Raw genomic sequence first — 17169 nt, 5'->3', positions numbered from 1 at the left:
CTAGCATTCCACATACCCTAGAGAGGTTTTAACAAAGGTATTCAGGGAAATTAGGGGGACATAAATGAAGTTACCTACATTGTCTGCGAACGACCCTAGGATAATGTACATTTGATGCAGCATTATGACGACTCATTGTCACAATGGTAGGGATTAACTGAGCTGGTCTTGGGTCATTGATAAGTCATTGTTTTAGTGCAGCCTTGAAATATGTGGACAGAGTCCAACAGCCAAGATTATTTGAATGGACTCTGTCATTCCTGTATAGTATATTCTGTTTCCAGAAGGTGTCAAAGTTATCTATAAAAAGTGACTCCAGCAGAGATATAGTAATATTTTAGCCAGATGTGTAATGCCAGTAGCCTGCTGAATCTCACACCAACTGCCAAACAATGGTACTGGACCTGCAATTATAAGTCGTGTTTAATCGGTATTTTAATGCTAAAATTGATTTGTTATTTAAAATCCATTTTCAGATGTTTCGAGCTAGCCCTCCTGATGTCGTTTGATTACGACAGTGTCAGCTCCCGGCATCTGTCAGCTGACAACTCAAGCAAAGTTAGCAAGTAAGTGCATTGACATTTATTTGGCTGTATAGTACACCACACACATAGCAATGCGTGTGTGGATCTATGTGCAACCAGAGAAAATAAAAAAAATAAAACTCTAGACCACCTTTACTCCACACACAGATGCATACATGGCTCTCCCTCGCCCTCCATTTGGCAAATCTGACCATAATTCTATCCTCCTGATTGCTGCTAACATGCAAAAACTAAAAGCAGTGAGTACTGATCCTTCTGATTCCTGTGACTCACTTAATACAAAAGTGGTCAGATGATGCGGATGCTACTCTACAGGACTGTTTTGCTTGCACAAACTGGAATATGTTCCGGGATTCGTCCAATGGCATTGAGGAGTATATCACATTAGTCGACGTCTTCAGTTAACAGCTTCAGAAGCCATGGATTACAGGCAACATCCGCATCAACTAAAGGCTAGAGCTGCGGCTTTCAAGGAGCGGGACACTAATCCAGACTCTTATAAGAAATCCCGCTATGCCCTCAGATGAACCATCACACAGGCAAAGCGTCAATACAGGACTAAAATTGAATCCTACCACACCGGCTCTGATGCTCGTCGAATGAGGCAGGGCTTGCAAACTATTATGGACTACAAAGGGAAACCCAGCCATGAGCTGTCCGTCACTGGACGTCGTGTCACTACGAGCCTACCAGACGAGCTAAATGCCTTTTATTATCGCTTCGAGGCAAGCAACACTGAAGCATGCATGAGAGCACCAGCTATTTCCCAGACGACTGTGTGATCACGCTCTTCGTAGCCGATGTGAGCAAGACCTTAAAAACACATCAACATTCACAAGGCCACTGGGCCAGACAGATTACCAGGACGTGTACTCAGAGCATGCGCGGACCAACTGGCAAGGGTCTCCACTGACATTTTCAACCTCTCCCTGACCAAGTCTGTAATATCTACGTTTCAAGCAGACCACCATAGTCCCTGTGCCCAAGAAAGTGAAGGTAACTTGCCTAAATGACTACCGCCCCGTGGCACTCACGTCGGTAGCCATTTAGTGCTTTGAAAGGCTGGTCATGGCTCACATCAACAGCATCATCCTGGAAACCCTAGACCCACTCCAATTTGCATACCGTCCCAACAGATCAAGCAATCTCAATCACACTCTACACTGCCCTTTCCCACCTGGACAAAAGGAACACCTATGTGAGAATGCTGTTCATTGACTACAGCTCAGCTGTAGTCTACTACACCATAGTGCCCACAAAGCTCATCAGTAAACTAAGAACCAACGGGTAACCCACAGGGAGTAAGGGTAGGCAACAACACATCTGTCATGCTGATCCTCAACACCGGGGCCCCTCAGGGGTGCATGCTTAGTCCCCTCCTGTACTCCTTGTTCATCCATGACTGCATGGCCAAGCACAACGCCAAAACCATCATTAAGTTTGCTGATGACACAACAGTGATAGATAGGCCCGATCACCGACAACGATAAGACAGCCTATAGGGAAGAGGTTAAGGAACTAGCAGTGTGGTGCCAGGACAACAACCTCTCCCTCAATGTGAGAAAGACAACGGAGCTGATCGTGGACTACAGGAAAAGGAGGGCCGAACAGGCCCCCATTAACATCGGGGCTGAAGTGGAGCTGGTCGAGAGTTAAGTTCATTGGTGTCCACATCACCAACGATCTATCATGCTCCAAACATACCAAGACAGTCGTGGCATGGGTCCCCAGATCCTCAAAAAGTTTGACAGCCTGACTATCGAGAGCATCCTGACCGGTTGCATCACCACCTGGTATGGCAACTGCTCGGCATCTGACCGTAAGGTGCTACAGAGGGTAGTGCGTACAGCCCAGTACATCCCTGGGGCCAAGCTTCCTGCAATCCAGGACCTATATAATAGGCGGTGTCAGAGGAGTCATAGACTTTTCTACGCTACCGCACGATAGCGGAGTGCCAAGTCTAGGACCAAAAGGCTCCTTAACAGCATCTACCCCCAAGCCATAAGACTGCTGAGTAATTAATCAAATGGCCACCAGACTATTACATTGCTCCTCTTCCCCTCCATTTGTTTTGTACACTGCTGCTACTCGCTGTTTATTATCTATGCATAGTCACTTCACCCCTACCTACATGTACAAATTACCTCTAACCTGTACCCCCGCACACTGACTGACCTGTACCCCCTGTATATAGCCTTGTTATGGTTACTTTAAAAAATATATATTACTTTCGTTTATTTGGTAAATATTTTCTTAACTCTTCTTGAACTGCACTGTTGGCTAAGGGCTGGTAAGTAAACATTTCACGGTAAGGTCTACACTTGTTGTATTTGGCACATGTGACAAATAAAGTTTGATTTGATGTCCTTGATGATCTTTTTGGCCTGCCTTTGACATCTTAATGTTTTGTTCCCTCAGTTGACGTGTAGAGATTCTCACCTCAATAACTGTCCCTTTATACTCTGCCTCTATATTTTATCTGTTAGCTTCTTAATTTTCCAACTTATTTAGTCTAAATAAAACCTTGAATTACTTATTTGTAATAGGACAACTAAATTAATAGGATAACCAAATTGATTACATTTGATCAATTAATTATACCAGTAATTAAATCAATAAATTATCTAGAATATCCATAACCAAGTCAGAACTAAATCCAGCATAACATCAAATCCATCGAGCGGATATAGTTCATGGGATACAGATCTGCTACAATGACACATGCAGGCAAAGGAATTCTGTTTCTCTCCATCTAGAATCCACTCCAGAAGGAAGCCCACACGGTATTGTCTGTAAGACAAAAAAGATAAATGATACAGTATCTAGCTACTGCCATGTATATCAGGCATGATTAGGCACATTTTTCTAAAGTAAAACCAGTTTTATAGAGATATACAAAAGTAAATTGTTGTATTGTTTCTCCTCACTATTAGCCCATATTTGTTATTTACCTCTGTTGGGAATCCCATCATTCGTCATTTTGTGAGATTTAAATGCATCCACGGTCATAATCATAACCCTTGTCAATTGTTATAGCTAACTACTAAATTATTTACAGTTGCTGATGTTACACGTTTGCAAACGTGAGGCGTGGTGCATCGCAAGTTAGCAGTTGTCTGGCTAATTAGCTAGCCAACTCCAGTCATGTGCTAACGATTGCTGGTAAACCTAGCTTTTAGTGGCTGGTTATAACTTGCTGTTTATTAGCCATATTTACTACTAAAAATAGAATAGGTTTTACAATAGATCTCAGATTGTAAAACCTCTTCTATTTTTGTCATTAATGTGGCTACCTGTAGTTGTTCAGCCAACTTAGCTACCTACCTACGTTAGCAAACAGAAAAAATATTTGATTCCCCCCACTGTAACACAGCATGTTAGGCAACATTATAAACTGGGTGGTTTGAACCGAGAATGCTGATTGGCATATCAGACCGTATACCACAGGGATGAATAAACATTTGTTTTTCCTGCTCTAATTACGTTGGTAACCAGTTTATAATAGCAATAAGGCACCTCGGGGGTTGGTGGTATATGGCCAATATACCACGGCTAAGGGCTGTGTCCAGGATTTTCAACGTGCCTAACAGCCCTTCGCTGTGGTATATTGGCCATATACCACCAACCCCCGAGGTGTAGCGAAGGTTCTGGCTAAATCAAACTCTGTTTCGAATCCTCTTCACTATATTCCAGTTGAAACATGTATGTAGCTAACATAAATTTACAAACATCTAATTTGTGTTGATGAGCAGAATCACTAAAGACATTGCAGTCTGGTCAGTTCTTTCTGCTTTTCCCAATGGATTGTGTGGTTAGTGTCCGATTCCATTTTTTTAAAAGCCTGCCTTGGGGAAGGGATGGGGCTCGAGCACAAATCACACGTGAGTATTAGCATTTCAGAAACTGGAAAATGTTTTGACAACTTGCATATTTAGCAATAATCCGCCAACAGAAACATGGCTGAAAGACATCCAATGGCCCTATCCAACAAGGACAACCGTACTGAATCTACACGCTCAAAAACATCAGCCAAAACAACCGGGATCAGTATAACATAAAGCCTTCGCAAAATGCCACAAAACAGGACATTTATTTTCCGATCTCCTATCCAAAAGGCACTTTATTATTGGAATGACCCAGCCTACCAACTGATTCTGAAGAATATAAATACCTCGCAACAAAAATTGACTGAACATTTTTTCTGTATCTCAGATTGTTCTGTCAATTCTCACAGAAACTTAATTTGGAAGAAAGGATGTTTGACATGCTTTTTACATTTGCATCACAAAACATTTTTGAGAAACGATCTGATATCCGATCCAGACCCAAGTGGGTCCAGGTACTAAATTCTGACATTTTGTCTCAGATCTGGGCCTGGTCTAATATAATTGCCACGAGTCTCAGGTATGTGCAATTAAAATGGATTTACCAACTGGACCCAGTTGGACCTGTCCTCTGTTAATTGAATGCACTGTATGAGTTGATGAGAACTGTGTGAGCTTATTATGTGTGACAGCAAATTGAAACTCAATAAAACATATAGCTTAGGCCGGCCAGGTCCAGCTGAAGAGGGAGAGAGAGCGAGAGGAGCCTTGACCTAGGCTACTGTTGATTGCGCTGATGATCGAGGCCTTTTTCACTGATGCAAAATAAATGCTGCAGAAAAAGAAGAAAAAGGAATATAGTGAAAAGAAGCCGACAAGAGGAATGTCCTCCATGTGGACAAGTTTTAATACTGTCGTGGACAAAAATGAGAAGAACGTACTTGGCACGACCAAATGTAGGCCTACTGTGCAACTCGCGACTCAGGTTTGATGCTGCCAAGACGGGGACCTCGCAATGAAGGCAGTGCGCACTGGCGCGTCATCAAACGCCGACCACTGAACTTGAGGGGAAGAATAATCTTTTAGACCTACCAAAGTTACTCCTATAATCTAACAATACAATGCCTATCTTTACAGGAGTAATTAGGGTTAAGTGCCTTGCTCAAGGGCACAGACCGAACTGTTCATGTGTAATGGGATATTTTTTAAATGCATGAAATTGTGGCTCATTTGGCCAATATTGATATATTGATGGCGCTGGCCTGGTCGGAGGTTTCACTCTCTTTGTACATTCAGATCAGAATGGGTCTCTCGGAACCGAATGGGCACGGGTCTGTTTTTTCGCGTGGCTTTTCATGAACGGGTTTGACTGTCCTCGGGTCCATTTGGAGCACGGCTACGTTTTTGAAAATGTATTTATACATATCGGGTAGAGTTGGAAAGCAAGGGATCCATTTCCATTTCCAGTTTGGCATGTAAGTTGACATCTCTCTGATATCCAATAGTCCTTCCCGGTTGTATGTAATTACACTTCAGGTTTTCTGGGCCAACAATGTAATAAATAATACCATTTTTTATTTTGTTTTTTTAAATACTGTTTCCTAAGGACTAGAAGTAAAGCTGCCATCTCTATCGGCACCATCTTGTGTTAATCAGTACTTTAGCTATATCAGGCCTGTGAGTACATGTGCTGAATTTGCAATGCGAGAGAGATCCTGTGACTGACGAATGCCTAATTTAAACACAATTTTCGCTCCATCTTTTAAAAATCGAAATAATGATCAATACCTAAATTTAAAAATGGCAATGTTTATTTGTCCTTAAATAATTGTTTTCCTTAGCCTTTGGAGAGCATTTAATTAGGTAGCCTATTTTTTGGTTAATCAACAGGCATGGCAAAATAGTTAGGCATTTCTCTGCAATAGGCTTTTTTATGTCGGGATTGTGTTAAATTGTATAGCCTTTCATGTAACCTAAACATTTCTGATTATGTAAGGATATGGCCGTGTTATTTGATGTCATGTAAATCCGGTCAGGCCTTTTGATTTTAACATTTGGAATGTTTTGGTTATTTTGGTATTTTGGTTATTTTGAGATTTTGGTTAAAAGACTCTGGTCACAAAAAAGGAAATGAAACAATATAGCACATTACTTCTTTAATACATGTACCGTTTTAGAAACATTACAAAGCATGCTGATCCATTTTTTTGTGTTTTGTTGGTGTAATTTTAGGGGGGGATATTTTGTGCATGTTGTTTATATTGTAAGTACCAGCACTGCCTTAAATTGCGTGAGTATTGGCACAGTAGATTATACTGTTAACAGATGGTTATTTGTATGAGCACAATACCACTGCGCTGTCATAGTTCACGCAATTTTTATGCTCTGGTGAACTCTAGAACCTGCTAGAAGTCTTGGAGATGGTCCTCTGAGCTCTGCATGCACAGTAAGATTTACAACGCTGTGGCACCAGAAACACCAAGTCGGTGAGAGAGGGGCCATAAATCTAGCCCAGGGATGGGCCGTCGGACCAATTTTTGCTGATGTGTATATGCTGCTCTGTTGTATATTCCTATTGCATGTACAACTATATTAATACTGTCAGATGTACAGGGGGGCAAAAAAGTATTGTCAGCCACCAATTGTGCAAGTTCTCCCACTTAAAAACATGAGAGGTCTGTAATTTTCATCATAGGTACACTTCAACTATGACAGACAAAATGAGAAAAAGAAACCCAGAAAATGACATTGTAGGATTTTTTATGAATTTATTTGCAAATTATGGTGGAAAATAAGTATTTGGTCACCTACAAACAAGCAAGATTTCTGGCTCTCACAGACCTGTAACTTCTTCTTGAAGAGGCTCCTCTGTCCTCCACTCTTTACCTGTATTAATGGCACCTGTTTGAACTTGTTATCAGTATAAAAGACACCTGTCCACAAACGCAAACAGTCACACTCCAAATTCCACTATGGCCAAGACCAAAGAGCTGTCAAAGGACACCAGAAACAAAATTGTAGACCTGCACCAGGCTGGGAAGACTGAATCTGCAATAGGTAAGCAGCTTGGTTTGAAGAAATCAACTGTGGGAGCAATTATTAGGAAATGGAAGACATACAAGACCACTGATAATCTCCCTCGATCTGGGGCTCCACGCAAGATCTCACCCCGTGGGGTCAAAATGATCACAAGAACGGTGAGCAAAAATCCCAGAACCACACGGGGGGACCTAGTGAATGACCTGCAGAGAGCTGGGACCAAAGTAAAAGCCTACCATCAGTAACACACTACGCCACCGGGGACTCAAATCCTGCAGTGCCAGACGTGTCCCCCTGCTTAAGCCAGTACATGTCCAGGCCCGTCTGAAGTTTGCTAGAGAGCATTTGGATGATCCAGAAGAAGATTGGGAGAATGTCATATGGTCAAATGAAACCAAAATACAACTTTTTGGTAAAAATTCAACTCGTCGTGTTTGGAGGACAAAGAATGCTGCGTTGCATCCAAAGAACACCATACCTACTGTGAAGCATGGGGGTGGAAACATCATGCTTTGGGGCTGTTTTTTTGCAAAGGGACCAGGACAACTGATCCGTGTAAAGGAAAGAATGAATGGGGCCATGTATCGTGAGATTTTGAGTGAAAACCTCCTTCCATCAGCAAGAGCATTGAAGATGAAACGTGGCTGGGTCTTTCAACATAACAATGATCCCAAACTCACCGCCCGGGCAACGAAGGAGCGGCTTCGTAAGAAGCATTTCAAGGTCCTGGAGTGGCCTAGCCAGTCTCCAGATCTCAACCCCATAGAAAATCTTTGGAGGGAGTTGAAAGTCCGTGTTGCCCAGCAACAGCCCCAAAACATCACTGCTCTAGAGGAGATCTGCATAGAGGAATGGGCCAAAATACCAGCAACAGTGTGTGAAAACCTTGTGAAGACTTACAGAAAACATTTGACCTCTGTCATTGCCAACAAAGGGTATATAACGAAGTATTGAGATAAACTTTTGTTATTGACCAAATACGTATTTTCCACCATAATTTGCAAATAAATTCATTAAAAACCCTACAATGTGATTTTCTGGATTTTTTTCTCATTTTGTCTGTCGTAGTTGAAGTGTACCTATGATGAAAATTACAGGCCTCATCTTTTTAAGTGGGAGAACTTGCATAATTGGTGGCTGACTAAATACTTTTTTGCCCCACTGTATATGTTTCCTCCCTTTAGAACCACAAGTCCATCCTATGTAGACTAAAGGTTTCAGTGGGAATACTATAGTGTGCGGTAGTGATGAAAATAAAAGTTCTGGACGGAGAAGCATCCATACTGTTCTTGCTGGACAGCGTGTAGTGAATCAGAACCAAATATATCAGTATTCAGTCACTAACGGGTAAGCTCAAAAGCCAAGCGCTCAGATGACTCCAGCGAGTCCATCTCTGTCCGGCGCCGACAGAGATGGCCGCCTCGCTTCGCGTTCCTAGGAAACTATGCAGTTTTTTGTTTTTTTACGTGTTATTTCTTACATTAGTACCCCAGGTCATCTTAGGTTTCATTACATACAGTCGAGAAGAACTACTGAATATAAGATCAGCGTCAACTCACCATCAGTACGACCAAGAATATGTTTTTCGCGACGCGGATCCTGTGTTCTGCCTTACAAACAGGACAACGGAATGGACTCCATGCAGCGACCCAAAAAAACGACTCCGAAAAAGAGGGAAACGAGGCGGTCTTCTGGTCAGACTCCGGAGACGGGCACACCGTGCACCACTCCCTAGCATTCTTCTTGCCAATGTCCAGTCTCTTGACAGCAAGGTTGATGAAATCCGAGCAAGGGTAGCATTCCAGAGGGACATCAGAGACTGTAACGTTCTTTGCTTCACGGAAACATGGCTCACTGGAGAGACGCTATCCGAGGCGGTGCAGCCTACGGGTTTCTCCACTATTCGCGCTGACAGAAACAAACATCTTTCTGGTAAGAAGAGTGGCGGGGGCGTATGCCTCATGACTAACGAGACATGGTGTGATGAAAGAAACATACAGGAACTCAAATCCTTCTGTTCACCTGATTTAGAATTCCTCACAATCAAATGTAGACCGCATTATCTACCAAGAGAATTCTCTTCGATTATAATCACAGCCGTATATATCCCCCCCCAAGCAGACACATCGATGGCTCTAAACGAACTTTATTTAACTCTTTGCAAACTGGAAACCATTTATCCGGAGGCTGCATTCATTGTTGCTGGGGATTTTAACAAGGCTAATCTGAAAACAAGACTCCCAAAATTTTATCAGCATATCGATTGCGCAACCAGGGGTGGTAAAACCTTGGATCATTGTTACTCTAGCTTTCGGAAAAGCTGACCACGACTCCATTTTGTTGATCCCTGCCTACAGACAGAAACTAAAACAAGAGGCTCCCACGCTGAGGTCTGTCCAACGCTGGTCCGACCAAGCTGACTCCACACTCCAAGACTGCTTCCATCACGTGGACTGGGATATGTTTCATATTGCGTCAGATTACAATATTGACGAATACGCTGATTCGGTGTGCGAGTTCATTAGAACGTGCGTTAAAGATGTCGTTCCCATAGCAACGATTAAAACATTCCCTAACCAGAAACCGTGGATTGATGGCAGCATTCGCGTGAAACTGAAAGCGCGAACCACTGCTTTTAATCAGGGCAAGTTGTCTGGTAACATGACCGAATACAAACAGTGCAGCTATTCCCTCCGCAAGGCTATCAAACAAGCTAAGCGTCAGTACAGAGACAAAGTAGAATCTCAATTCAACGGCTCAGACACAAGAGGCATGTGGCAGGGTCTACAGTCAATCACGGACTACAAGAAGAAATCCAGCCCAGTCACGGACCAGGATGTCTTGCTCCCAGGCAGACTAAATAACTTTTTTGCCCGCTTTGAGGACAATACAGTGCCACTGACACGGCCTGCAACGAAAACATGCGGTCTCTCCTTCACTGCAGCCGAGGTGAGTAAGACATTTAAACGTGTTAACCCTGGCAAGGCTGCAGGCCCAGACGGCATCCCCAGCCGCGCCCTCAGAGCATGCGCAGACCAGCTGGCCGGTGTGTTTACGGACATATTCAATCAATCCCTTTACCAGTCTGCTGTTCCCACATGCTTCAAGAGGGCCACCATTGTTCCTGTTCCCAAGAAAGCTAAGGTAACTGAGCTAAACGACTACCGCCCCGTAGCACTCACTTCCGTCATCATGAAGTGCTTTGAGAGACTAGTCAAGGACCATATCACCTCCACCCTACCTGACACCCTAGACCCACTCCAATTTGCTTACCGCCCAAATAGGTCCACAGACAATGCAATCTCAACCACACTGCACACTGCCCTAACCCATCTGGACAAGAGGAATACCTATGTGAGAATGCTGTTCATCGACTACAGCTCGGCATTCAACACCATAGTACCCTCCAAGCTCGTCATCAAGCTCGAGACCCTGGGTCTCGACCCCGCCCTGTGCAACTGGGTACTGGACTTCCTGACGGGCCGCCCCCAGGTGGTGAGGGTAGGCAACAACATCTCCTCCCCGCTGATCCTCAACACTGGGGCCCCACAAGGGTGCGTTCTGAGCCCTCTCCTGTACTCCCTGGTCACCCACGACTGCGTGGCCACGCACGCCTCCAACTCAATCATCGAGTTTGCGGACGACACAACAGTGGTAGGCTTGATTACCAACAACGACGAGACGGCCTACAGGGAGGAGGTGAGGGCCCTCGGAGTGTGGTGTCAGGAAAATAACCTCACACTCAACGTCAACAAAACTAAGGAGATGATTGTGGACTTCAGGAAACAGCAGAGGGAGCACCCCCCTATCCACATCGATGGGACAGTAGTGGAGAGGGTAGTAAGTTTCAAGTTCCTAGGCGTACACATCACGGAAAAACTGAATTGGTCCACCCACACAGACAGCGTTGTGAAGAAGGCGCAGCAGCGTCTCTTCAACCTCAGGAGGATACAGAAATTCAGCTTGTCACCAAAAGCACTCACAAACTTCTACAGATGCACAATCGAGAGCATCCTGTCGGGCTGTATCACCGCCTGGTACGGCAACTGCTCTGCCCACAACCGTAAGGCTCTCCAGAGGGTAGTGAGGTCTGCACAACGCATCACCGGGGGCAAACTACCTGCTCTCCAGGACACCTACACCACTCGATGTCACAGGAAGGCCATAAAGATCATCAAGGACAACAACCACCCGAGCCACTGCCTGTTCACCCCGCTATCATCCAGAAGGCGAGGTCAGTACAGGTGCATCAAAGCTGGGACCGAGAGACTGAAAAACAGCTTCTATCTCAAGGCCATCAGACTGTTAAACAGCCACCACTAACATTGAGTGGCTGCTGCCAACACACTGACATTGACACTGACTCAACTCCAGCCACTTTAATAATGGGAATTGATGGGAAATTATGTAAATATATCACTAGCCACTTTAAACAATGCTACCTTATATAATGTTACTTACCCTACATTATTCATCTCATATGCATACGTATATACTGTACTCTATATCATCGACTGCATCCTTATGTAATACATGTATCACTAGCCACTTTAACTATGCCACTTTGTTTACATACTCATCTCATATGTATATACTGTACTCGATACCATCTACTGTATCTTGCCTATGCTGCCCTGTACCATCATTCATTCATATATCCTTATGTACATATTCTTTATCCCCTTACACTGTGTATAAGACAGTAGTTTTGGAATTGTTAGTTAGATTACTTGTTGGTTATTACTGCATTGTTGGAACTAGAAGCACAAGCATTTCGCTACACTCGCATTAACATCTGCTAACCATGTGTATGTGACAAATAAAATTTGATTTGAGCAGTTTTTACACTTGACATCCCAAAATTTGCTGCAGTGCCTAATGCTAGCTAGCATGAAGACGAAAAGGGCAGTTTTCTAGAAAAACTAGCAGTATCTTCAATGTATCAGTGTGGATAAAAGTAACATTTGAAGTACAGTGGCATATCCCATCCTTGCATTGAGGTACGTTTTCTGACCCTTATCTCTCTCCGGCTCCACGGTGTCTTAAAACGTAACCACGATTGCATTCCGACCCCAGTGAAGCTTAGGGTGTATCACAATTGGTCCCTTTCACGCAGTTTTTTTTTAACTCAGTGCAGTTCGCAACATTTCGTGTGTAGTGTGAACACGCCAAAGGAACTCAGACTAGAGGTCGACCGATTAATCTGAATGGCTGATTTAATTAGGGCCGATTTCAAGTTTTCATAACAATCGGAAATCGGTATTTTTGGATTTAACAAGGAAAGTCAGTTAAGAACTTATTTTTCAATGACGGCCTAGGAACGGTGGGTTAACTGCCTTGTTCAGGGGCAAAATGACAGATTTTTTACCTTGTCAGCTCAGGGATTCAATCTTGCAACCTTACAGTTAACTAGTCCAACGCTTAAGCCTCTCATTGCACTCCACGAGGCGCCTACCTGTTACGCAAATGCAGTAAGAAGCCACAGTAAGTTGCTAGCTAGCATTAAATTATCTTATAGAAAACAATCAATCATAATCACTAGTTAACTACACATGGTTGATGATATTACTAGTTTATCTAGCGTGTCCTGCGTTGCATATAATCGATGCAGTGCGCATTCGCGGAAAAAGGACTGTCGTTGCTCCAACGTGTACCTAACCATAAAAATCAATGCCTTTCTTAAAATCAATACACAGAAGTATATATTTTTAAACCTGCATATTTAGCTAAAAGAAATCCAGGTTAGCAGGCCATATTAACCAGGTGAAATAGTGTCCCTTCTCTTGAATTCATTGCACGCAGAGTCAGGGTATATGCGATAATAATAAACTTTTTGTTTTTGAAATTATATTTTCCGGATTCGACCATATTAATGACAAAAGGCTCGTATTGCTGTGTGTTATTATGTTATAATTAAGTCTATGATTTGATATTTGATAGAGCAGTCTGACTGAGCGGTGGTAGGCAGCAGCAGGCTCGTAAGCATTCATTCAAACAGCACTTTTGTGCGTTTTGCCAGCAGCTCTTTGCTGTACTTCAAGCATTGCGCTGTTTATGACTTCAAGTCTATCAACTCCCGAGATTAGGCTGGTGTAACCGATGTGAAATGGCTAGCTAGTTAGCGGGATGCGCGCTAATAGCGTTTCAAACGTCACTCGCTCTGAGACTTAGAGTAGTTGTTCCCCTTGCTCTGCATGGGTAACGCTGCTTCGAGGGTGGGTGTTGTCGATGTGTTCCTGGTTCGAGCCCAGGTAGGGGCGAGGAGAGGGACGGAAGCTATACTGTTACACTGGCAATACTAAAGTGCCTATAAGAACATCCAATAGTCAAAGGTATATGGAATACAAATGGTATAGAGAGAAATAGTCCTATAAATACTATATTAACTACAACCTAAAACCTCTTACCTTGGAATATTGAAGTCTCATGTTAAAAGGAACCACCAGCTTTCATATGTTCTCATGTTCTGAGCAAGGAACTTAAACGTTAGCTTTTTTACATGGCACATATTGCACTTTTACTTTCTTCTCCAACACTTTGTTTTTGCATTATTTAAACCAAATTGAACATGTTTCATTACTTATTTGAGGCTAAATTTATTTTTATTGATGTAATATATTAAGTTAAAATAAGTGTTAATTCAGTATTGTTGTAATTGTCATTATTACAAATAAATAAAAATATTGGCCGATTAAATCGGTATCGGCTTGTTTTGGTCCTCCAATAATCGGTATCGGTGTTAAAAAATCATAATCGTCGACCTCTAACTCAGACCCCTCAAAAGATTCCTGCGAACAGAGTTTGGCTCATTTAAAAAGGGAACCGGACTGTGGAATTTAGTGCTGAATGATTAACAGACATTTCAGTATTTATTCTGATTATTAAACAACTAATTGACTGACGTCGGTTCAAATAATTTAATTCCATTTTGTTTTGTTTTTTTGGGAGACCATCTCACCATTTCTCTAGAGAGAAATCAAATCAAGAACTATGAGGGTCGCTGGGCTGAAGGGAGTTGAAGGGAGCAAATATTTAACCTAGTTCAGCACAGAAATGTGGTAATTACCTACAATGACCATAATCCATTGCGCCTGATATTTACAGCTCGGATAGAGATGGATACACTTTTACACCGGTTAGGTTAGGTACCCAAAGACCGCATAGACCAAATGAGACAGGAATAAACAACTTCGAGAGAGGGATAGTATGCCTTAACTACTTTGAAGAACTGGTAGAAATGATTTTGTCTAAAGACAGTACAATATGGGGATCACAGAGAACTGGCTTTTTGCCTGAATGGAGATGAGATGACTAAGGAATGAAAAAATATAGTCATCAAATAAAAACTAATATACACAAATGAAATATTTTAGCGAAAAAAAAGTCTGCTGTTTTTGGATATTGACGGTCAAGGATGAACAGAAATGTCAAAATATGTTTTTAGTTGAAGATTATTTGTTTGCAATATGTGATCTATAGGGTGAGATCTTCATAAGCCGTTTATTTGATTGTGGGGTTTGAATAGTGTGAGAAGAAAACATTTGGTAAGATTCACAACAAAGTGTACAAAATCTATTCTTAAAGGGGCAGTAGCCTTCATTGAGTGTACAATTTTCAATTACAGCATTATTTAGTCTGCAGTTAGAGAATTAATAACTATTTGTTCAGATACCAATAATATTTACATGTTAATATTATCTTCTGAGTAATTATTATGTCTCATATTTTAATTAAATGCAATCTATTAGCTTCCAAAATGTAAGTTGGTATATCTAACTGTCCGATAACACCATTCTGATAGAATGGCTCGTCCTGCACTTTGTGCATGAAGTTAACTTTGGAAAATGATCTTGGGTCCTTTCTAAATATCACTTTGAATTCACATTGCTGATTCATACCACAAAATACGTGAAGTGAACTGGAAAAAAATAATTGAGTCCTCATTCAAATGCAAGGGCAGTGGGAATACTTTTTTTTTTTTTTTACCCCAGAGTGCAATCGGTTATTTTAAAAGGGACTATATATGAAAACACACTTAGTGTAAACAAGCGTAACGGTAGGGTGGGAATCTGTTGGCTACAAACAAGTATAGGCTTTGACAGAAGACAAATTATGCTTTTGGAAAGTATATAAAAACCTGCTACACGTCGTTTTGTCGGCGTGGGTTATTCCAACGTCACGTCGCAGGCCTAGGTTTCAGCCTAGGCCTGCAGGCATCATATTTTGTCAATGTTTTCTCTCGCCTCACAAACCTTGACAACGACGAGGCTACGTTTGTCAGATGACTGGTAATGTCATCCACTGCCTAGTTCTCAACCTATACACATCCGTCCTGCTAGTGGTATGGTGACACAACCATCTAGAATTTAGGTACTCCGTTCACGTCCCTCGTTAAGTAGCCCTAAGAACTTTTGTGTTCTGTTGCCGTGGTTGAGTAGCCTATAGCCATACAAAATGTATAGATGGGGAGAGTAATCGATTGTTTTTCATATATTAAGCAATAATTTAAAACATGTTTATTGTATAAAACGCATAACAATTTGCAACTGGTTTCATGTTCACTTATGGGAGTGGAACGACAAATGTAGAGGTAACAATATCGCCATAGCTGCAACACTTCAACTACAGTGTAGCAGCCTATATTCGTGGTAAGTGTGTGACTGTTACAAAGTAGCCTATAATGTGACAGCTGATCGGCTCTGTATGGACGGACATATGTCCCTCATCATGTGATCGTTGATGTCTTCTGCTTGCATGAAAAGAAAATATATCTGATGTAAAAGCATAATAAAAGCAAAAGTTGCCTCCTGATAGCTTACCTGTAGCATCCGTGATGAAGTTACCGAAGTGCTCAAATCAAGTCTTTATATTTCAGTCTGGCAAGTTATCTAACTTTCGGTCCGTATTGCTGTCTTTCGTTGATACTCAGGTAATAAATTCTGCGGCCACATCCACCGCCTACTGCAAGTAAGATAAAATGTTCTTTACAAAACAGACACGTTCACGGTCTACAAATCACTTCCAAAGCTCATTGGTTAGACACATTACAAAAAAAGTCGCTTGCCAACACTTGTGTCATAGTCTTGGAATCAGCTGTCATCCTATGAAAGTTGAATCTCAGGGTCGTTCCCCGTTTACTTAGAAAAATATATAATGGCGAGATGCTCATGTCTCCGCCCTAACAATGGGAGTCGTTGTCCCAAAGGCGGGAAGGCGGGCGACAAGCTTTGGTCCAAAATAAACCCATCGAAACTTATTGGGCTTATTTTGGACTGATTTTGGCAAGAGTGAAGCCTCTCGCTTCGCCTCTTCCTCTCTGACGTCAACGTCACCTCCCCTTTCATGAGAGGGACCCAATGGCTGCCCTTTCTCTGCCTGAATGAAAATAAGACATGGTTTTACCACAGATAGACGAGAGATATTTCAATTCAATTCTATTTAAGGGGCTTTATTGGCATGGGAAACGTGTTAACATTGCCAAAGCAAGTGAGGTAGATAATATACAAAAGTGAAATAAACAATAAAAATGTACAGTAAACATTACAGATACAGAAGTTTAAAAAAAATAAAGACATTACAAATGTCATATTACTTATATATAGAGTGTTGTAACGATGTACAAATGGTTAAGGGTACACAAGGGGAAATAAATAAGCATAAATATGGGTTGTATTTACAATGGTGTGTGTTCTTCACTGGTTGCCCTTTTCTTGTGGCAACAGGTCACAAATCTTGCTGCTGTGATGGCACACTGTGGAATT

The 17169-nt window shown here is 42.1% G+C and overlaps 1 protein-coding gene across 1 annotated transcript in view; it reads right to left on the bottom strand.

Annotated features, from left to right (window-relative positions):
• The window catches only part of LOC139376470 (dynamin binding protein), a 113353-nt gene extending 96671 nt beyond the window's left edge, over positions 1 to 16682 (bottom strand). Inside the window, exon 1 of the mRNA XM_071119091.1 lies at positions 16228 to 16682. The gene's annotated coding sequence lies outside the window, so the exon portion shown is untranslated. The remainder of the gene's footprint in view (positions 1 to 16227) is intronic.
• Between the last annotated feature and the right edge of the window lie 487 nt (positions 16683 to 17169).

Source organism: Oncorhynchus clarkii, chromosome 20 (genome assembly GCF_045791955.1).
Source record: "Oncorhynchus clarkii lewisi isolate Uvic-CL-2024 chromosome 20, UVic_Ocla_1.0, whole genome shotgun sequence".
Taxonomy (NCBI): Eukaryota; Metazoa; Chordata; class Actinopteri; order Salmoniformes; family Salmonidae; genus Oncorhynchus; species Oncorhynchus clarkii.
The sequence above is the reverse complement of the archived record's forward strand: the minus strand, read 5'-3'. Positions and strand labels throughout refer to the sequence as shown.